This window comes from Elephas maximus, chromosome X, assembly GCF_024166365.1.
Source record: "Elephas maximus indicus isolate mEleMax1 chromosome X, mEleMax1 primary haplotype, whole genome shotgun sequence".
NCBI lineage: Eukaryota > Metazoa > Chordata > Mammalia > Proboscidea > Elephantidae > Elephas > Elephas maximus.
Window position 1 is genome coordinate 41,790,785 of NC_064846.1, and position 24,499 is coordinate 41,815,283.

Consider the following 24,499-nt stretch of genomic DNA (forward strand, 5'->3'; position numbering starts at 1 on the left):
CCCGATGCCAACTTTATTAATTATAGTGGAAAGAACATGGGCTCTGGAGCCTGTCAGAAACCACCTGAATTATTCCTAATTTGAAATTTCCACTCTACCTGTTAAAAGCTGTGTTATCTTGAATATGATGTATAGGGGTCTGTATTTTTGAAATCTAGAAAATGGAGAGAAAAATATCTGCTTGGATAGTTGTTTTGAGGATTAAATAGGACATTATAATAAAAAACGGGTGCATTTTCAGTGCCCGAAATTCTTTTTGAATTAATTAACCAAACTTCAGTAATTCTTATCAGATTTTCTAATACAATGCCTAACTCATCACTTCTGCCCTGAGCCTATGGGATCTTCAATTCTTCCTCACTAGGAAGGATCAGGTGAAATAACCAATGTAACAGTGCTTTGTAAACTTTATAGGTTCTATCACGGTTAACAACAGAGTGAAATGAAGGGCTGGTGGTGGTCAGCATCTAAAGTATGTGGTACCATGTACCAGTGACTCATTGTTGACAAGTTTAGGATGAATTGCTGGATCCATCTCACCATCTGTTTCCTCTATCTCTTTCTTGTTCTCATTCTTCCTCCCAACTTTATTTCTAAGGAAGTGAGATTCCTTTGATCTGGAATTTAGGACTTCTCTCCATATTAAAAATTCCAAAAAAAAAAAAAAAAAAACCCACAAAAAAATTCCAACCACAGCCTCCTGAAAGCTGAGCCTCATATATTCCCCTAGTCTTACTCAGAGCAATCTCTCTAAACTACCCTCCCAATTATTCTGTGGCTCCTTCCTAAACCTTCTTATTATGCATCATTCATCCTGATGTTCTATCCAAGGTTTTTTCACATCTCCCCTCCCCTCATTCCAGAGTAACTTTTCTAGTCTTCCAGGGCTTGTCATCTTCCTTTGGCTATATTTAAATCATCCTACAGATGTGCAAAAATACACTGATCTAAAATCCAACTTACGAAGAATGATATCCCAACCAGGCTGGAGTCGTCAGCACTTGGCCTTGAGAGCATAAGAGAACTGTTCTAATACTCTGGAATACCCTGCATTTACATTCAATACTCACTTCAGCTAAACTTCTCCGTTTACCCATGGGGGCTCAAGAAGTTCTAGTTGCTGAGAGTTACTTACTTTTGAGACTGGGTCTCTGTGGGAAATGTCAAAACTTTTCCCTTCATACTGTCTACATTCAAGTGATTTTGGATTACCAGGGCGCTACAAAGTCTTTTATTTCAAGTTAACTAAAGAGAAGATCCCCTTTCTGAGCAATTTGCTGGGAAGGCCCACATATCTGGGTATGCTGTTGGTGTTAGCTGCTGAGGAGTCACCCCAACTCATAGCGACCCCATGCACAGTGGAACGAAATGCTGTATGGTCCTGTGCCATTCCCGTGATCAGTTGTGGATCAGATCATTGTGATCCACAGGGATTTCATTGGTTGATTTTTGGAAGTAGATCTCCAGGCCTTTCTACCCAGTCTGTCTTAGGCTGGAAGCTCTGCTTCCAGCATCATAGCCGTATGCAAGCCTCTACTGACAGAGTGGTGGGTGCACATGAGGTGCATTGGCTGGGAATCGAATCCAAATCTTCTGTACGGAAGGTGAAAACTCTGTCACTGAACCATCAATGCCCCCATGATTTTGTTATAGGTAGTGCACATTCATTCATTTAACAAGTATTTATCAAGAACCTATAACATACAAATGTAAAGTTCTGGATGAGGAGGTGAAGATTAGTGAACTATGGGCTCTGTTCTCTGGGGGCTTATGGTTCAATAGGGGAGATCAACCACGTACGCAAGCTATAAAACACAGCAGAAAGGAGTAAATGGCATGCAAGTGGTACAAACGAAGTAGACTACGTCATTAGAGAAAAGAGGGATTCCTCCAGTCTGAAAACAGTGATTAGTTTCCATCAACGACTGACCGGATGATATGTCGATCTCATGAAGCCAGCTTCAGAAACAAGATTTTGAAGTATTTCAACCCAATATAGAAAGAGATTCACTTGTCCCAACAATCAGCCTAGTGTCATTGGATGAGGGGAGCCTATGAGCACCAAAGGTCCTGGCAATTGCAGTGCTCCATCTGTAAAGCCTTCTTTCTTTACTTCAGGTTGTGGAAATAAAAAAGAAAGAGCAAAGTGGAGAATTTCCAATTTTTTCCTCTAATAAAAGGTTTGTTGGCACCAAATAGAATGAAAATAATGATGGTTCTTTTGCCACCAAAGCATAATGACCCTGTGGCCTTTCTCCTCACTCTGTACCCTGTACTTTAGATGGTAAACAGCAATTTGAGTGGCAATGTTGAAAAAGATTTTAACCCTCTGTTTCTCAGCAAGTGTGAAGCAGATACAGAGCCCAGATTGTGCTTATTGCTTCAAGACTAATAGCAAAGTGGTGTTCCTGAAATTTTCCCCTTCCCCCAAGCTCACTGAAACAGAAAGTCTGGTATTAATAAATACAAGGCCCTGATTGAGAAGGCAGAGAGAGAATCCACGAATGGCTAGAAAACTATAAATCTAGAACTTATAATGATATTGTTACTATTTAGGAACTTGGAATTTAAACTCTGTAGATGAAATCTTTACCATCTTAAACCTTTAGACAAGTGACGGAACAGGAACAGGTAGGTTTCACTTTTTTTTTTTTAAAGTCAAGGAAGAAAGGTTATATTTTCTCCACATAGCTGTGTAAAAACCCTTTGATGGTTGTTGAAAGAGAGTTACATTGTAAAACTGGACTCTGAATTTTCAATGCCACGGATGTGATGGTGTTACACCTTCGTAGGGTTGCCAGACTTCCCATACCCATTGCCTTTGAGTCAACTCCGACTCACAGTGACCCCATAGGACAGAGTAGAACTGCTCTATAGGGTTTCCAAGGGGCAGCTGCTGGATTCGAACTGCCAACCTTTTGGTTAGCAGCCAAGCTCTTAACCAGGGGGGCTGATAAAATTACAGAATGCCCAGTTAAATTTGATTTTCAGATAACAAAATTTTTTAGTATATCTCATTCAGTATCTGGCAATCCTAATCTTAGAGAGCATTGCTTGATTATATAATGTCCCAGTAAGCTGGTTAATTTTTAATAGGCAGCTTAGATTTTCATCTTTCCCCAGTCCTGCGTGTTTCCTCAGCATACAGGGTTTCTCAGAATGCATGGAAAGCTCTCCTGTGAAGAACACCATTCATTTTGTAAATGAATTATTTTAAAGGCCTGCACCCATTTGTAAAAAAAGCAAACAAAAGGCTACCTTTTCCCTCCTTTTTGGGCTGCCCCCAGTTAGCTCCTCACTTGCTGAGTTGGGTTGAATCATCCAGATAAGTGGCTCAACTCTCTGATGTTCTCAGTACGAAGGCTGAGCCAAAAATGGGGTGGGGGGGTTGGCGATGGAGTCTAGGGAACTGAGTCAAAAAATAGAAATATTTTTTATTTTAAATTTTTTATTGTGCTTTAAGTGAAAGTTTACAATTCAAGTCAGTTTCTCATACAAAAACTTATACACATATTGTTACATGACCCTATATAATGTAACAGCATGTTTCTCCTCTCCATGCTGTATTTCCCATGACCATTCAACCAGCTCCTGTCCCCCTCTGCCTTCTCATCTCTGCTCCAGACAGGAGCTGCCCACATAGTCTCATGTGTCTACTTGGGCTAAGAAGCATACTTCTCAGTATCATTTTATGTCCTGCAGTCCAGTCTAATCTTTGTCTGAGGAGTTGGCTTCGAGAATGGTTTTAGTTTTGGGCTAACAGAGAGTCCGGGGGCCATGACCTCTGGGGCCTCTCCAGTTTCAGTCGGACCATTGAGTCTAGTGTTTTTACAAGAATTTCAGGCCTGCATCCCACTTTTCTCCTGCTCCATCTGGGATTCTTTTTTGTGTTCCCTGTCCGGGCAGTCATTGGTGGTAGCCAGGCACCATCTAGTTCTTCTGGTCTCAGGCTGATGGAGTCTTTGTTTTGTGTGGTCCTTTCTGTCTCTTGGGCTCATATTTTCTTTGTGTCTTTGGTGTTCTTCATTCACCTTTGCTCCAGGTGGGTTGAGGCCATTGATGCATCTTGCTATTGATGGCCACTTGCCAGCTCAAAAAAGTAGAAATACTTTAAATAGAATTTGGAAAGCATCTAAAATGAATATGTAGTGGGCCAAAGTTAGACCTCACATGGAATTTTCCTTTAACGAAAGGACCTCACCTCCCTAGAAATAACTCAGATGCTTTACCTGTTCTGATCTTTTCAATGAACATTCAATTCACTGTTCCATCAGAGGATTCAGAAACCTCTGAAAAGTTGATGACACCGCATTTTGTACTTACCTTGTATTTTCCATGGTAACATATGTCTTCACATTTGAAGGCCTTGATGTCTGAGTCCATGATTACTTATTTATTACTATTTCAAAAGGAAATTAGTTCTCAAAAAAAAATTTTTTTTTTTTTTACTCCATACTGTCTCTGACGACATATTCCAAGTATGGCAAGTAGTACACATGAATATATTGAGGGCAGTGGTGGTTTGGTAGTAGAATTCCTCCCTCCCGTGTAGGAGATTTGGGTTCTATTCAGAATGCACCTCATGCATAGCCACCACCCGCGAGACTTCCATGTTGTTATGATGCTGAACAGGTTTCAGCAAAGCTTCCAGACTAAGATGGATTAGGAAGTAAAGCCTGGTGATCTATTCCTGAAAAAAAAAAAAGCCAATGAAAACCCTGTGGATCACCCTAGGCCAATCCCTGACTGATCACAGGGATTGCCCAGGACTGGGCAACATTTCATTCCATTGTGCATGAGGTCCCCATCAGTTGGGGGCCAACTCCGTGGCAGCTAACTACAATAACAGATAAATATAAACAACAAAGGCTGTTCCCAGAATTAAAACAATTTTTGAGGGGGCATGAAATTATGCAAAGAAAAAACTTGAAAGAAACATCACATGTTTTCTGTAGTTGCTTCATTGTATCATAAGAATTGATGCCTTCGTGACAGATAACACAGGGATAGTCAGCAAACCAGACTAAACCAAAACAAAGAAATTTCCTCAATATAGCCAAAAGCTTCAAAGTCCAGAGTAGCAGAGACAGGGGTCTGGGGACCATGGTTTCAGGGGACATCTAGGTCAATTGTCATAACAAAATGTATTAAGAAAACAGTCTGCATTCCACTTTGGTTAGAGGCATCTGGGGTCCTAAACACTAGCAAGCGGCCATCTAAGGTGCATAAATTGGTCTCAACCCACCTGGAGCAAAGGCAAATGAAGAATACAAAAGTCACAAGGTACATATGAGCCCAAGAGAGAGAAAGGGCCACATAAACCAGAGGTTCCATCAGCCTGAGAACCGAAGAACTCGATGGTGCTCGGCTACCACCGATCACTGCCCTGACAGTGAACACAACAGAGAATCCCTGATGGAGCAGGAGAACAGTGGGATGCAGATCTTAAATTCTCATAAAAAGACCCTGACAGTCATGGTCCCTGGACCCTTTCATAGCCCAAAATTGGAACCATTCCCGAAACCTGGACTATAAGATAGACAATGATGTTGGTGAGTAGTGAACTTCGTGGCTCAAGTAGACATATGAGACTATGAGGGCGACTCCTGCCTGGTGGTGAGATGAGAAGGAAGAGGGGTACAGGAGCTCTTTGAATGGACATGGGGAATACAGAGTGGAGAGGAGGAACGTGCTCTCTCATTAAGGGAAGGACACCTGGGAGTGCATGGTGGGGTGTGTATGGCTTTTTGTATGAGAGACTGGCTTAATTTGTAAACTTTCACCTAAAGCACAATAAATAAATTAAAAACAAATAAGAATTGATGTCTTTGAATTGTGGTATTGGAGAAGAATATTGAATATACCACGGACTGGCAAAAGAACAAACAAACCTGTCTTGAAAGTATAGCCAGGATGTTCCTTAGAAGCAAGGAGGGCGAGACTATGTCTCACATACTTTGGAGATATTATCAGGAGGGATCAGTTCCTGGAGAAGGACATCATGCTTGGTAAAGTTATAGGGTCAGTGAAAAAGAGGAAGAACCTCAACGAGATGGAGTGACACAGTGGGTATAACAATGGGCTGAAGCATATCAACGATTGTGAGGTTGGCGCAGGAGGGAGCAGTGTTTCGTTCTGTTGTATATAGGGTCACTATGAGTTGGAACCGACCCGATGGCACCTAACAACAACATCAACAACGTATGTTTTCACTGTTATTTAAAAAAAATTTGCCAAGCATATTGATTAGGTCAGCAATCCTTAACATATTTACTCTGAGAACTTTTCAATCATGTGCATACACACACACACATATACAATATGCTGATTGCAGAATAGTCTTAAATTTCATTAAAATTATCTTCACAGAGCTTTGTATAAAATCTTAATTAGCTTGATTTGACTTAAAACATACACTCAAATACAAAAAACGCACATTTAGAAATAAGTAATTAATATTTTTTTTCTAATACAGGGTTGCTTCAGTACCCACTAACAGGATTTAGTAATATTAAAGCAGTTAGAGAGTTAATAGATGATAAATGTAAGCTCGGTTTTGTTTTTCTTTAATCATCCCCCCGAAACAATTAAAATCTGGACACAATATATGAAACAATGATTTTCAAGACATTGAACTTCCAGAAATGAAGGGCAGTGATTCTTAAAAGATAAGAAAAAAACGAAATGAGCTCTATGATAGCCCAAACCTATTGTCTTTAGAGAGTTAGTAGACCATGAGACAGGGAGGAGAATCAAAAATGGTGCTTGGCCGAGTCCCTGAGTTTAGGAGATAGAACTGAGAGTAGGGGCACAACAAGGTGGCTAGAGTTCAAAGGGCAGGTTACTGGTGAGGAGAGAGCCACAGATAAATCTAGAGATCTGTGTAAGTGTCCTCCCTCTTGAGAATTCAGCAAAGTACTGCTCAGCACAAGTGTATGAAGAAACTACTGAAGACAGGGGAAAGAACCACCCGTAAAGATTAGAGGAAACAGTACTCAAAGCTCTAACAAGACCAGTATAGTGCCTATTCCCACAAGCCAGACTAGAAAATCTCATAATTCACAAGGCATTGAGTACTCAGAATGGTCTTGATTCAGTAGTGGGAAATAATTAGCTAGACTAAACACAGCTCTGGTACTACGTAACAAATCTTAAAAGCAACAGTCAAAAGGATCCAGCTGTATTTGTAGGAATACCAAAAATATCCCCCACAACAAAATAAAATTACAATGTCTGGCATACAATCAAAGATTACCAAATGTGTAATGAAGTAGTAAAATACAACCCATAATGGAGTAGACAGATCAATTGAAACCATCCCAGAACTGACACAGATGTTAGAACGAAGAAATAGAAGTATACTGTTTTAAGGTTCTTATACGTAAAACAAACAAAATAAAACCCAAACCCATTGCCATCGAGTTGATTCCGACTCATAAGAGACCCTGTAGGATAGAGTAGAACTGCTCCATATGGTTTCCAAGGAGTTGCTGGTGAATTTGAACTGCTACCTTTTGGTTAGCAGCCAAGTTCTTAAGCACTGTGCCACCAGGGCTCCACTACATGTAAAGTGGTATTATATCACTTGAAGGTCTATGGTAAGTTAAACCCTACAAACCCTAAAAAATCAATAAAGTAATGAAACAAACAGTTATAGGTAATAAGTGACAAATGAGACAAAATGGAATAGTCAAACAAAGAAAAAAGCTCATTAATCCAGAATAAGAAAAAGAGGAAAAACAAAGAATGAATCAGAGAAATAGAGAACAAATAGCAAAAAGGTAGATTTATAGCTAACCATATCAATAATCACATTAAGTATAAATAATCTATTTCCATTAACAGGCAGAGATTGTCAGATTGGATAAAAAGTCAGATTCACCTATGTTTTGTTTACAAGAAACCTACCACAAACATGTTGTTGTTGTTAGGTGCCGTCAAGTCGGTTCCGACTCACAGCGACCCCATGCACAACAGAACAAAACACGGCCCAGTCCTGTGCCATCCTTACAATCGTTGTTATGCTTGAGCCCATTGTTGCAGCCACTGTGTCAAGCCACCTCATTGAGGGTCTTCCTCTTTTCTGCTGACCCTGAGCTTTACTAAGCATGATGTCTTTCTCCAGGGACTGATTTCTCTCACCATCCTTGCTTCTAAGGAGCATTCTGCTGTACTTCTTCCAAGACAGATTTGTTTGCTCTTTTGGCAGTCCATGGTATACTCAATACTCTTCGTCCACACCACAACTCAAAGGCGTCAATTCTTCTTCGGTCTTTCTTATTCATCGTTCAGCTTTTGCATGCATATTATGTGATTGAAAATACCATGGTCAGGTGCACCTTAGTCTTCAGGGTGACATCTTTGCTCTTCAACACTTTGAAGAGGTCCTTTGCAGCAGATTTCCCCAATGCAATGCGTCTTTTGATTTCTTGACTGCTCCTTCCATGGCTGTTGATTGTGGATCCAAGTAAAATGAAATCCTTGACAACTTCAATCTTTTCTGTTTATCATGATGTTGCTCATTGGTCCAGTTGTGAGGATTTTTGTTTTCTTTATGTTGAGCTGTAATCCATACTGAAGGCTGTGGTCTTTGACCTTCATTAGTAAGTGCTTCAAGTCCTCTTCACTTTCAGCAAGCAAGGTTGTGTCATCTGCATAACGCAGGTTGTTAATGAGGCTTCCTCCAATCCTGATGCCCCGTTCTTCTTCATATAGTCCAGCTTCTCAGATTATTTGCTCAGCGTACAGATTGAATAGGTATGGTGAAAGGATACAATCCTGATGCACAGCTTTCCTGACTTCAAACCATTCAGTGTCTCCTTGTTCTGTCCGAACGACTGACTCTTGATCTATGTACAGGTTCCTCATGAGCACAATTAAGGTTAAGACACAAATAGGTTAAAAGTCAAAAGGTGGAAAAAGATACATAAGGCTAACATAGTCAAAAGAAAACTGATGTGGCTATATTAACATCAGACAAGGTAGATTTCAGAGCAAAGAATATTATCGGGGATTAGAAAGATTATTTCAACATACAAAAATCACTTGGATTCCTCTACATCAACAAAAAGAACACCGAAGAGGAAATAACCAAATCAATACCATTCACAGTAGTCCCCAAGAAGATAAAATACTTAGGAATAAATCTTACCAAGGATGTAAAAGACCTATACAAAGAAAACTACAAAGCTCTACTACAAGAAATTCAAAAGGACATACTTAAGTGGAAAAACATACCTTGCTCATGGATAGGAAGACTTAACATAGTAAAAATGTCTATTCTACCAAAAGCCATCTATACATATAACGCACTTCCGATCCAAATTCCAATGTCATATTTTAAGGTGATAGAGAAACAAATCACCAATTTCATATGGAAGGGAAAGAAGCTCCGGATAAGCAAAGCATTACTGAAAAAGAAGAAGAAAGTGGGAGGCCTCACTCTTCCTGATTTCAGAAGCTATTATACAGCCACAGTAGTCAAAACAGCCTGGTACTGGTACAACAACAGGCACATAGACCAATGGAACAGAATTGAGAACCCAGATACAAATCCATCCACATATGAGCAGCTGATATTTGACAAGGGCCCAGTGTCAGTTAATTGGGGAAAAGATAGTCTTTTTAACAAATGGTGCTGGCATAACTGGATATCCATTTGCAAAAAAATGAAACAGGACCCATACCTCACACCATGCACAAAAACTAACTCCAAGTGGATCAAAGACCTAAACATAAAGACTAAAACGATAAAGATCATGGAAGGAAAAATAGGGACAACCCTAGGAGCCCTAATACAAGGCATAAACAGAATACAAAACATTACCAAAAATGATGAAGAGAAACCCGGTAACTGGGAGCTCCTAAAAATCAAACACCTATGCTCATCTAAAGACTTCACCCAAAGAGTAAAAAGACCACCTACAGACTGGGAAAGAATTTTCAGCTATGACATCTCCGACCAGCGCCTGATCTCTAAAATCTACATGATTCTGTCAAAACTCGACCACAAAAAGACAAGCAACCCAATCAAGAAGTGGGCAAAGGATATGAACACACACTTCACTAAAGAAGATATTCAGGCAGCTAACAGATACATGAGAAAATGCTCTCGATCATTAGCCATTAGAGAAATGCAAATTAAAACTATGATGAGATTCCATCTCACTCCAACAAAGCTGGCATTAATCCAAAAAACACAAAATAATAAATGTTGGAGAGGCTGTGGAGAGATTGGAACTCTTATACACTGCTGGTGGGAATGTAAAATGGTACAACCACTTTGGAAATCTATCTGGCGGTATTTTAAACAGTTAGAAATAGAACTACCATATAACCCAGAAGTTCCACTCCTCGGAATATACCCTAGAGAAATAAGAGCCTTCACACAAACAGATATATACACACCCATGTTTATTGCAGCTCTGTTTACAATAGCAAAAAGTTGGAAGCAACCAAGGTGTCCATCAACGGATGAATGGGTAAATAAATTGTGGTATATTCACACAATGGAATACTACGCATCGATAAAGAACAGTGACGAATCTGTGAAACATTTCATAACATGGAGGAACCTGGAAGGCATTATGCTGAGCGAAATTAGTCAGAGGCAAAAGGACAAATATTGTATAAGACCACTATTATAAGATCTTGAGAAATAGTAAAAACTGAGAAGAACACATACTTTTGTGGTTACGAGGAGGGGAGGGAGGGAGGGAGGGAGAGGTGTTTTTTATTGATTAATTAGTAGATAAGAACTGCTTTAGGTGAAGGGAAGGACAACACTCAATACATGGAAGGTCAGCTCAATTGGACTGGACCAAAAGCAAAGAAGTTTCTGGGATAAAATGAATGCTTCAAAGGTCAGCGGAGCAAGGGCGGGGGTCTGGGGACCATGGTTTGAGGGGACTTCTAAGTCAATTGGCAAAATAATTCTATTATGAAAACATTCTGCATCCCACTTTGAAATGTGGCATCTGGGGTCTTAAATGCTAACAAGCGACCATCTAAGATGCATCAGTTGGTCTCAACCCACCTGGAGCAAAGGAAAATGAAGAACACCAAGGTCACACGACAACTAAGAGCTCAAGAGACAGAAAGGGCCACATGAACCAGAGACCTACATCATCCTGAGACCAGAAGAACTAGTTGGTGCCCAGCCACAATTGATGACTGCCCTGGCAGGGAGCACAATAGAGAACTCCTGAGGGAGTAGGAGATCAGTGGGATGCAGACCCCAAATTCTCATAAAATGACCATACTTAATGGTCTGACTGAGACTAGAGGAATCCCGGGGGCCATGGTCCCCAGACCTTCTGTAGGCACAGGACAGGAACCATCCCCGAAGACAACTCATCAGACATGAAAGGGACTGGTCAGTGGGTGGGAGAGAGATGCTGATGAAGAGTGAGCTAATTATATCAGGTGGACACTTGAGATTGTGTTGGCATCTCTTGTCTGGAGGGGGGATGGGAGGATAGAGAGAGAGGGAAGCTGGCAAAATTGTCACAAAAGGAGAGACTGAAAGGGCTGACTCATTAGGGGGAGAGCAAGTGGGAGAACGGAGTAAGATGTATGTAAACTTATATGTGACAGACTGATTGGATTTGTAAACGTTCACTTGAAGCTCAATAAAAGTTAATAAAAAAATATGTATGTCTACCTTCATTGATGTGAGTAGACAGTCATGATGAGTTGCTGAGGGGAAAAAAAGCAGTTTTCAAAACAGTGCATAGAATAAAATGCTATACATTCAAACCATTATTTGCATTTATGTATCTTAGCATAGAGAAAGGGCTAGAATGATGTTCACCAAAATGTCAAAATGGTTATTTCTAGATGACAGTGGATCATGGGACTTATACTACTCTTCTGTATATTTTTGAATTTGTTGAAATGTTCCACAATGAGCATTAAAAAAAGAAAAAAGAAGTCCAAAAAAAAAAAAGATTATTTCATAATGATGATGTCACTTCTATGTACCAGTAATGAAAAATTGGAAATGATAATTAAATAAAATAATACCATTTACAATAGCATCATAAACACATGAAATACTTAGGGATATATCTGATGAGAAGTGTGAAAGACCAATACACTGAGAACTACAAAGAAGTTCTAAGTAAATGGAGAGACATATGGTCTTCATGGATCAAAAGACTCAATATCATTATGATATCAATTCTCTCCAAATTGATTTATAGATTCAATGCAGTTCCAATCAAAATCTCACTAGGAAGTTTTGTAGAAATATTCAAGCTGATTTTCAGATTCATATGAAAATGCAAAGGACCTGGAGTAGTTAAAACAATTTTGATAAAGAAGAACAAAGTTTGAAGACTAACACTACCTGTTTTCAAGACTCATTATGTATTTAAAATAATCAAAACTGTATGGCACTAGTGTAAAGACAGACAAGTAGATCAGTGGAATACAATAGGGAATTCAGAGATAGGCCCATGAGTATATTGACGACTGATTTTCAATAACGCAGTAAATGTAATTCAGTGGAGAAAGGACAGTCTTTTCACAAATTCATCTGGAAAAATTGGATATCTATATGCAAAATTATGAACTTGAATCCACACTTCTTACCATATACAACACTTAACTCAAAATAGATTATAATGAGCATCGCTTGACCAGAGTAAATCGTGCCATTAAGAAACGAAACAAGAGAAAAGATGTTAGTGCTAAAGAATATGACATATTTAATTTGGGAGCAACATCAACAATAGTAAAAAATCCACTGTATGATCACATATGCATGAGTAGAGGCTTCTGTGTGTACAGGTAGGTATAGGTGTATACATATGTGTGCACAGATAGAAGCATTTATATGTATGCATATGTACAGATATGTGTGTGCATGCATATATATTCATAGAGGGCACAGTTACAGATAATTCTCAGACATGACCAAACACCTCGCAAGATTGGTTTTCTGGGTTTGAAGGCTTAGGACCTTAGTATCATGGGGCAACTCAGTCAATTGGCATAATATAGTTCACAAAGTTCATGGTCTGCATTCTAGTGAGGTGAGTAGCATCTGGGGTCTTCATGGCTTCCGAGCAGCTATCTAAGATACAACTATTGGTATCTACTTGTCAGGATCAAAGGAGAAAGGAGGAAACCAAAGTTTCAGAGAAGAAACTAGTCTGCAGGGCTAAAAGCCTACATGAGCCACGGCCTTACCTACCCTGAGATCAGAAGAACTGGATGGCACCCAGCTACCACTACCAATTGTTCTGATCAGGGCCACAGTAGACGGATCCTGATAGAACAGGAGAAAATGCAGAATAAAACTCAAATTCTTTACAAGTTCAGATTTTACTGGGCCAGATGAGGCTAGAGACTATTGCCCTGAAGTACTCTTTAAAACTTGAACTGAAACTATCCCCCAAGGTCACCTATTAATGAAATAACAGATTGGCACACAAAATAATATTTCCCATGAGTATGGAGCTCCATTAAAAAAATCATTGTATGAAACCAAAAGGTCAACAATTACTCTAAAGCAAAGATGAGAAGCTAAGGGGACTAGGAAACCAGAGCACTGGAAACAGAACAACCAGAATGCAATTACAGAAAATGTTGATGCGTTGTGAAAAATTTAACTAATATCACTGAGCAATTTGTGTGGAAGTTGTCAAACGGGAACCTAACTTGCTGTGTAAACTTCACCAAAAACGCAAGAAAAATCTCATTAAAAACAAACAAAAAATGCATTATAAACCTAAATATACAACCTAAATCTGTAAAACAACTAGAAGAATTCCTAGAAATAAATTTTTGCACCCTCAGGTTAGGCAAAGATTTCAGAGATAGGACACCAGAAGCACAATCCATAAATGAAAAAATTAATAAAATCTACATCATCAAAATTTTGAAATTTTGCTCTGTGAAAGACAATGCTAAAAGAATGAAAAGACAAGCCACAGACTAGGGGAAAATATTTGCAAATTGTATAGGTGTTAAAGGACTTGTATGCAGAGTATGTAAAGAACTCTCAAAACTGAATAATCAGAAAACAAAGCCCAATTAAAACATGGGCAAGATCTGAACAGACTCTTCAAGAAAGAAATATATGGATGGCAAATAGACAAATGAAAAGAATGGTCGTTATTAATCATTGGAGAAATTAAAATTAAAACCACAATGAGATACTACTACTACATTTTAGGATGGCTACAATGAAAATAACTGACCATATCGAGGGTTGACAAGGATGTGGAAGAAATCAGAAGCTCATATAATGCTGCGGGATTGTGAAATGAAACAATCATTTTGGAAACCAGTATGGCAGCTTCTTAAAATGCTAAGCATACACTTAACATATGATAGAGCCTGTCTTAGTTACCTGGTGCTGTCTGAATAATAAACACCACAAGTGGATGACTTTAAAGAACAGAAATTTATTTTCTCACAGTTCAGGAGGCTAGAAGTTCAAATTCGAGGCACGGCTCTAGGGGGAGGTCCATCTTTGTCTATTTCAACTTCTAGTAACGAGCAACTCTTGGAGTTCCTGGGCTTGTAAATGCATCTTCCATGTGAATGTTCATATGGTGTTTTCCCCGTGTATGCCTCTCTGTGTCTACTCTAGTCTTTTATAACTCGGAAGTGACTAGGTTTAGGACCCACTTATTTGGCATGACTTATTAACATAACACACAATATCACATCAACAGGTACAAGGGTTAGGCCTTCTATACTTATTTTGTGGGAACACAATTAAATCCAGAACAGAACAATTCAACTCCTAGGTAGTTATCCAAGAACAACAAAAGTGTATGTCTATACAAAGACTTGTACACGAATACTCCCAGCAGCTTTTTTTGAAAATAGCCCCAAATTAGAAACATTCCAAATATTCACCAACAGGTGTATGCATAAACAAATTTTGGTATTTTTTTTTATACAATGGAATCCTACTCAGAAATAGAAAGAAATGAACTACTGATACTTACAATAACTTGGACGAATGTCAAGATAATTATGCTGAGTGAAATAAGCCAGACCAAAAGGAGTCCAGACTGTTAATTTTATATATGTAAAATACTAGAATATGCCAAGTAATCTATAGTGATGGAAAGCAGATCAATGGTTGCCTAGGGATACATGGTGGGGTTGCTTCAGAGGAAGGGATTACAAAAGAGAACAAGGAAATTTTGGGGGTGATGGATACTTTCACTATCTTGACTCTCTTGATGGTTTCATGTGTGTATATGTATGTCAAAGCTTATAAAATTGTACACTTTATTTTATTCATCTATTAATTGTACACTTTATATGCAGTTTATTGCATGTCAATTATACCTTAAAATTAGTTATCAGCTTATAATAATTTTTTCCTGAAAAGCTTTCATAGTGAATGTCATAAAACTGTCTCCCTGGCAATTCTATGTTAAAACCAAAAAAAACCCATTGCCATCAAGTCGATTCCGACTCATAGTGACCCTATAGGGCAGAGTAGAACTGCCCCATAGGGTTTCCAAGGAGTAGCTGGTGGATTCGAACTGTTGACCTTTTGGTTAGCAACCAAATGCTTAACCACTGTGTTAATTTGGAGCCAAATGACAGGTTTCCCCTGAATTAACACATTGTACTTTTCCTGAATTTTACTGGCTCTTATAATTTCGTCTCCAAACACGAGGGAAGAATGGTCTTACTTAACTGTTTTGGAGAACTGGAAATAATTTGAGCCCAAAAAATGTTTGTTTGTGTTTTTTTTGCAGAGAGAATTGATTTTACTTAGGTTGCAAAAGAGGTCAAATATTGTTTAAAACTTTAAATGGAGAGATAAACCATGTTCATGAATCGGAAAAGTCAATATTGTTAGGATGTCAATTCTCCCCAATAATATAAGGCAGCAAATGCAGAAAGTAGCACTTACTAGGCACTCAATGAATTGTTACTCTTATCATTTTTTAATTCTATAAAAATTCTATAAAATGTAAATCATATGATTTTGGCAATAACCAATTAATATTTGAGGCAGGCTCTTGAAGAAGTGAATTAGATTGAAAAATTGGAAACCTAGTTTTATTCCAAATTTGCCAGCGTTTTGTTTCATGATATTAGCCAACCTGCCCCTTTGGGCTTGAGTTTCTTCATGGAATGAGGGGATTAATAGATGATCACTATTGCTCCACTTCTAAAATTTATTGTATAAGAAATGTAGGAAGTAGTACATCAAATTTATTATTACCTAAAACTTAAGACATTGCCTCACTGCTGCAACTTGAGCATTTAAGAGCAGAGCAAAATGCTTCATAATTGCCGGTGAGAGTGGACAATTTGTCTGAATAATTCATGGGCTTGAATTTCTTCATGAAATCAAGGGATTAATATATGATCACTCTTGTTCCACTTCTAAAATTTATTGTCTAAGAAATATAGGAAGTAGTGCATAAATTTATTATTACCTAAGCCTTAAAACACTGCCTCACTGCTGCAACTTGAGCATTTAAGAGCAGAGCAAAATGCTTCATGATTGCAGGTGAGAGCGGACATTTTGTCTGAATTAGTCAGAACATTGCCTTAATTATCTATTGGCATTATAGATCTATTCACAGTATGTTAGTAATACAAAAAACAAACAAGAAAATAAACTCTCCAGAATTTTCTGCTTTTACAAATCAGCGAAAGAACTAGTTTTTGTCTTCGGATTTAGACTTTCGAAACACTGATGGCACAGACTACAAACTGACAACTGCACTGGCCCTTAAAGTAGCATTTATTTGAAAATACTTGCATTTTTATTCTTATTCTAAGCATCTGGGCCTTGTTGTGGGGGCACATAGGCCTATAATCTCAACCAAATAGCTAACCAAGTCGTTCGTGTACCTGTCTTGTCCAACAATGGTTTCTTTAGCATGTGCAAGTGATATAGTCTAAAATCATTCTTTTTTTTTTTTAATTGTTCTTCAGGTGAAAGTTTACAGCTCAAGTTAATTTCTCATTCAAAAGTTTATACACATTATTTTGTGACATTGGTTGCAATCTCCACAACATGGGTTTCATGTGTCCATTTGTCCAGTTCCTGTCTCTTCCTGTTTTCTTGCCCTGCTTTTGGACTGGAGTTGCTGAACTAAGAAGCACGTTGGTCGCGGGTGTTATTTTTTTTGTTTTATACCAAAAACCAAACCAAACCTGTTGCTGTTAAGTCGATTCTGACTCATAATGACCCTATAGGTGGGAGTAGAACTGCCCCATAGGGTTTCCACAGAGCAGCTGGTGGATTTGAACTGCCGACCTTTTGGTTAGCAGCTGAACTCTTAACCGCTGCCCCACCAGACCTCCTTTGTAGGTCTGTCTAATCTTTGTTTAAAAAGTGGGCTTGGTGGAGGGGTGGTTAGAAGCTGGCAAAACAGCCACGAAAGGAGAGACCCGAAGGAGGGAGCAGGCTGACTCATTAGGGGGAGAGTAAGTGGGAGTATGTAGTAAGGTGTATATAAGCTTATATGTGAGAGACTGACTTGATTTGTAAGCTTACACTTAAAGCACAATAAAAATTATTTTAAAAAAGTGGGCTTCGGGAATGGTTTCAGTTCTGGGTTAACAGAGTGTCTGGGAGCCGTAGTTCCTTCAGTGTTTGTCAGACCTGCAAGTCTGGTCTTTTCTCATGAATTTGAATTCTGTTCTACATTTTTCTTACACCCTGTCCAGGACTCACTGTTGTGATCTCTGTCAGAGTGTTCCTTAGTGGTAGCTGGGCACCATCTAGTTCTTCTGGTCTCAGGCTGGTCGAGTCTCTGAGTCATGTGGTCCATTAGTCCTTTGGGCTAATATTGTCCTTGTGTCTTTGGTTTTCTTCGTTCCCCTTTGCCCCAGGTGGGCTGGGACCAATAGATTTATCTTAGATGGCCACTTGCAAGCTTTTAAGAGCCCAGAGGCTACTCACCAAAGTGGGATGTAGTACATTTTCTTTATAAGCTTTGTTAGGCCAATTGACCTAAAGTGTCCCCTGAGACTATGATCCCCAGTCCCCAGCTCCAACTACTCAGTCCCTCAAAGTGTTTGGATGTGTCTAGGAAACTTCTACGCTTTGCTTTGGTCCAGTTGTCCTGCCTTCCCCATACTGTGTGTAGTAGACAAGTGTTAACTTCAGTAAAAAAAAGGATAAAATCATTAATCTTTAACTCCTTTTTTCAGTACCTTTACATTTTTTGACAGAGCAAAAAGTGATGTAGTATGCACTGTCTTACATAGAATGTGAACCTTAGAGTATGTGATGCACTACTCAATTGCCAATGCTGCTCATCTTTAGAATAAGCCTCTTTTCACATTCAGTCATTTCAGTTCATTTGACTATTTACCTACTCATATTCAGCAATAAGGAAACCCTGGTGGCGTAGCGGTTAAGTGCTACGGCTGCTAACCAAAAGGTTGGCAGTTCAAATCCGCCAGGCGCTCCTTGGAAACTCTACAATGCAGTTCTCCCCTGTCATATAGGGTCGCTATGAGTCGGAATTGACTCGACGGCACTAGGTTTGGTTTTTTGGTTTTATTTAGTAATAGAATTTGGTTTATATTTAGTTTGTTCTCTTAGGAGAAACTGTAAAAATTGCTAAGATAGTTAATAGTCATAGAAATATATCGATAGGGATATTGTCCTTCCGTCTGCATTCGAAGAGTTCAAAACCTTTTGAAATGTTTTGCTTCATTCGCATGTTCTTAGAAGGTTGAATATTTCGTTAAAGTTGATAGACTTGAATGTGTCAAGGTATAGTCTGTCTCTTGTTTTCTTTTTTTTTTTTGGTGAGTAAAAAATATCTATATTCTTTTTTACAGTTTCTTCAATAGCACACTTAAACTATGGGGCAATGGTACTTCTGCATTCCAATTTGGTAATGAGCCTTAACCTTGTACCATTTTATTCCACTAAAAGAGAAAAATACTGGCAAAGCAAATGGCTTGTAAAATAATCTGAGTGATGGAAAAAGAACAGTTCCCAGCATGAAATGAAAATATCTTTCACCAAGAATGAAGTAGCCTTATAGAAGTCCTCCATCTGTGACTGCTTTTTACAGTTGACGGCCTTACTTATATCAAATTCCCCTTGGGTCCCTTGAAGTGTCTTTGGCCACTGATGTTTTAGAGGCTGAAACATGGTTAAATTTAGAATATGAGCAGTCACAAAGAGGGCCCTTCATTTTTTTCTCAGGCTTTGAGGAGGATGGGGATTCTAGCTTGCCTACTCCATTAATTACCTTAAGTCTCAAATTTTCTTAACAATTTACCACACAAACTTTCAGGTGATTACCTTTCAAATGAAAACTTTTATAAAACATACAAATTGTTTTGTAATGTCAAGATGAGACAGCTGATCTTAACAAATGTTAAAGCAGCCTAGCACGCAATAAGGAGCCAGACAGACTTAGGGCTTACAGGTAATACCAGCCTCACTGTACAGTGACTGTGTAGTACTGGACAAGTCCCTTCCCCTTTCTAGTCAGAATATTGTGAGAGTCAAATGCAAAGATATGTGAAAGATCCTTTTAAATCATAAAGCATTAAGCAAATTTAAGGTGTTTTCTCCAAATGGCCACTCAAATGAACATTGCGGCTTGTCAATTTTCTATGTAATATAATGGGACCACACATAGGTAACAAGGTTTAGCCTTGTGGCTGTTAACTAGGTTAAAATTGTATTAAATACACTTAAACCTTCCCTTAATCATCACCCCAATTCCCACAGTCTCCTCATCTCTTCAAGCATATTTTAAAATGATGAGTTGTTACATCTCAGGAAAGGGAGCCAAGAGTCCTTACCGATTATTCCATGAAGACAGCTGCCCAAGTATTGCTTTGGCCAAACTAATCAGGAAAATGTTTAGCATCATGAGGAAAATTAGGAGGAAGAAACATAAAACAGTCATCCTACTTTTCTGTAAATCCAGGTGTCTGCACCTGGGCTCTTTTTTTGGTAGTTCTGGTCTGTGTATTTCAAGACAGGTATAATAGAGCAGATCCAGAGAAACACTACTCAAAGGATGAAGTGGATTAGGTACAGGGGGAGGGGAGTGGTGGTGGTGATGGGCTATACGTAAAATGACAACTCTTCTTAATGAAACTGGCTCTGGGTAAGTTGCATCAGAGCTACGCGGCTGGCAGTCTTTGCTGCTGGTATCTTGCCAGCACGCACGCTTACACAGAAAGTAAACAACTTCCCCTCCAGTGGGTTCAGTTTTGGGGCTGAAATTTTGTTCTTTAATTTTCTCAAAGTTTCCTCAGCTGAAACTTCCTCAGCCCAACACACCCTCCCTTAGCAGGTGCTTCTTATTATAGAGTGTGGGGCAGATGCCAGGGTACTCGTTTTATACAGGCAAGGGGCCGGTGAACAGTTTTATTTATTTGCTAAGCTTGAAAGCTGGATCAAAAAGTTTGATTCCCTCTCCAGGCTAATCGACTTTTTTAGCTCTAGGAGTCTCAACCAAGGCTTTTGTATCAAAATTACCTGGGGAAATGTGGAGCTACAAATCATTAGCACTTCATTTACCTATTTTGCAAATTCAGGATGTCATATACGGATTTCCTTAATACAAGACATAAACTGCTTTTAGTTTGGTGCTATATTTATATTTCCCTAACAGAAAGCCTTCCAGTGTTGAACATACTCAAAAGCAAAGGTTGGCTTGGGTTGCCGAGAAGCAGAGACAAATAACCACCTACTTAAGCATCTCCATTATTATGTCAGTTGAACCGCCATTCTTTACAATCCTGCTTCTACAGCTCTCTGCTTACAGCATCTAGCTTAGTCGTTGTTAGAGTTGAACTATTTCCGCACTAATCTTGTCATCATACAAAATCATTGATTATTTAAAATAGAGAAAAGCCCCAAATCTTAGCCAATCTTCAAGGATGGACACTTTGACTCATCTGTCTCTGCCATCTAAATATTCTCTCCCCACTATTTGCATCAGTTATACTAGACAGAGATGCTGCTACTCTATATAGCGACTGTGTGTGAATGCCGCCCCAGAGTATGCTGAATGGAGCACGGGTTGGATATTAGCCTCATTTCATTCTCTCACGTAGGGGCCCTTGTGCAGTGAATTAACTTGGCAGCTGGGAGACCAGAGATGTTAAACAGGCTTAATTTTTGTGCCAATTCTAATGAATCAAAAACATGGTAGTGAGAAGGGTTCTGAGGCTGTTTTCAGGCTCGATAGATACTGTTGTAAGCAGTGACGATTCGCCTGGGTTGGGAGAATGGTACTAGTTGTGAGAGGAGTTTGCCATCTAAGGACTAGAGACTTCCAACTTGTACCTTAACATGAAGAGGTAAGAGGCTTGGGGCAGGCGGAGATTGACGTAGAATGTAGGCCCAGACAAGTTAGATGATTTATCGAATTTTAGCTTGTAAATACCCTTGTAATGCAATGCAAAAATGCTATTTCTCCCGGCCTCTAACAAAGCATCTTGCTGAGCTAGAGCATTTTCTGAGGACTCTGCTACACAAAAGTATTTCTTGCTTAAATAGAAGAAAAAAATAGCACCTTGGTGTCACTGTATAATACTTATTTTCACCGCTCTTAGCCATAATTTATGGAAAGAAGCTTCAATGTTAGTCTTAAAGCTGGCAATCTTGTTTCTATCCTTGCCCCATACAGTCTATCCTTTGCATGGTAGCCAGAGTGACCTTTTTAAAAAGTCACTCTTTTCCTCCAAAATATCAAATGGCTTACACTCACAGTAAAAGACAAGGTCTTTACATTAAGCTCTAAAGTCCTGTGGGAAGGATGTACTTCTCTCTCCCCATTACCTCAGTCCTCCTCTCCTACTTGTCTCCCTCTTGCCTACTCTGCTTCAGCCACGTTGACTTCCCTGCTTTTCTTAGACAACACCAGGCTTTTGCTGAAATACTTTCTCCTCAGATATAAGTGTGGCTTGCTACTTCATCTTTTTAAGGTCTCTCCTCTAATACCACTTTCTCACTGAGGCATTCCCTGACTACTGTATTCCTCCCACCCATTTTCTATCCCCTTCCACTGCTTTATTTTTCTCCATAGCACTACTCTTCATGTGACCTGCCATATCCCCTTTCCCTGACTGTAATGTAAATTCATGAGGATAGGGACTTTTGTCTGTATCTTGAACAGTCCCCTTGAACAGTATACGGTACATAATAACCCAAACCCAAACCAAACCAGTTGTCGTTGAGTTGATTCCGACTCATGGCAACCCTGTGTGTGCAGAATAGAACTGTGCTCCATAGCATTTTCAAGGCTGTGACCTTTCGGAAGCAGATCACCAGGCCTTTCTTCTGAGGTGCCTCTGGGTGAGTTTGAACCAACAACCTTTCAGTTAGTTTGATAAGCATAAACATCAAAGGGCCTCCTGGGAATTAAATCATCTAAAGCTAAGGGAGTGCCACATAATGTGATTCAAGGACAGTCAGGCCAGTATGAGGGGCTTGGCTAGATTCTGAGCACAGTATAGTGTCTGTCACAGATACCTGTGGCCAAGCCCCATGCCTGAATCTTAGAGCAAAGGATTTCTCGTAGAACAAGTAAAGGTGAAAAGAACTCTAATGTAACACGTCAGCAATGTCAGTGCCAAAAGCTTTGGCAGCACCCTGGCAAATTGTACCACTGGCTTCTCCAGCATCGGAAGACAGTGGAAGACAGCACCATCCATCTTGAGCACTGATAACCTCTGCATGGACACTGGTGGCCACCAGCCATACCCTTGGCAGACACCAGTAGAAGTCTTGCTTTTGATGGACATTGGCAACGACAATATACAACCCCACTGCAAGATGGAGAAGAAATGAAGAGAAATGGGAGCCATGCAGTGGCCATGAGGACCAGACCCCAGAGAACTTCTGAGATATCTTTTTGATTTTCTTCTGGGGGAGGAGTTGTGGGGGACCAGGAAATGTGTGGGCAGGAAATGGGGAGTGAAGTTTCTAGGGAGTGCATGGGGATGAAGCCAGAGAATCACTGACGGTGATTTTCTCTTTCCTACAACGTTAGTGTGGTCGTGGAAACTCAGGTGTAATGTGGTAATATTTACTCTGACGATCCTGTACTTTCTAGCCCTCTATTCCTTGGACGTGGATTTTTTCCCCTAGCTATATTCCCCCCTTTATGTCATTGTTTTCTCATTGCCATTCCTCAGAGGATGAAGATTTTCTCCTTTTAGTTGCTAGCACCCCTCGTCAGAATTGACTTTTACACCTAACCAGGAAGGATGCATGCACAGCTACGCTGTGAAGAATCTCAGGTTCCAAACCATATGCTGGAAAACAAATGACAATTGCCTAGCTAAGTCCAGAGTCAATCCTTACCTGGCTTTCCACAAATCTGTCTTCTTAATTTTAACCTCCTTTTTTTTACTCTCAAGCCAACTAGGACAACTTGTTACGTCTCTGACAACTGCGGAAAAATAGGTCCTTGTGACTGGTTCCAGATACTAGCCTAAGATTCTAGACCAATTATAACACAGAAATTGCCCTGACATTCCAAATGGACTGCTCACCTCCAAATCCCCTGACTGCAGTCTTAGCCTGGGCACTTGACCAAGGTCAGGTTACATTAGGTGCTCTTATGTCAGTTGCCCAATTTATTTTTTCTCCAGTCTGTTCTTGTGACTTCAGTCCTTTCTTACCATGTCCTCTTATGGTTTACAGTTCTTGACTCAGAATCATCTTAAGTTCTAAATTGTCTGCACATTCTTATTTAATCTCCCATGAGCTAGCATGCATATTGCCTGCATTTTCTTCAAAATACACACAACTGCTTTTCTTAAAATAAAATGGAACTACGTAGAAAATACAGAAGGTTTTTGGGAGGCATGAGTCATCACATCTTTAGTACATAAAGTAACTGGTGCATAATATCAAGGAAACAAGCTTCTGAGTTCCCAGTTCAATATGTTGCTGTTGTTAGTTGGCCATTGAGTCGATTCTGACTCATGGTGACCTCAAGTGTCCAGAGTAGTACTGCTCCATAGAGTTTTCAAGGCTGTGGCCTTTCGGAAGCAAATCTCCAGTCAGTCCTTTCTTCTGAGGTGCCTCTGGGTGGATTCGAACTGCCAAGCTTTTGGCTGGTAGTCAAGCACTTAACCATTTATGCCACGCAGAGACTCCTCTCAGTTCTGTATATGTGTACTAAAACTGTGAGAAGAGAAAAGGGATTGTTATAGGGTATAGCTGTTTTTTAACCTAGCCTTAAAAACATTTTTTTTTTTAATTTTAAATCGCAGGCAGTGAATTGAAAATCTTATTTTTCATCGCAAAGATTCAGGTATGGCTGGTTCATAAGTTATCAATTTAAATCTCTTCTGGGGACACTAAGTTGTCAAAAATATGCAAAAACCCACAGGCTACTTGAAACACAAAATTCTCCCTAGGCAAAAGTTAAATACAAATGGCATTTTATCTTGATGGTTCCAATTTTCTCGAAGTTGCTGCCTGGTGTTAATAATGTCCTTCCATAATTGCTTGCTACACGGAAGCATCTTTTGTTAAATGGAAAGTCCTTTACCAGAAAGT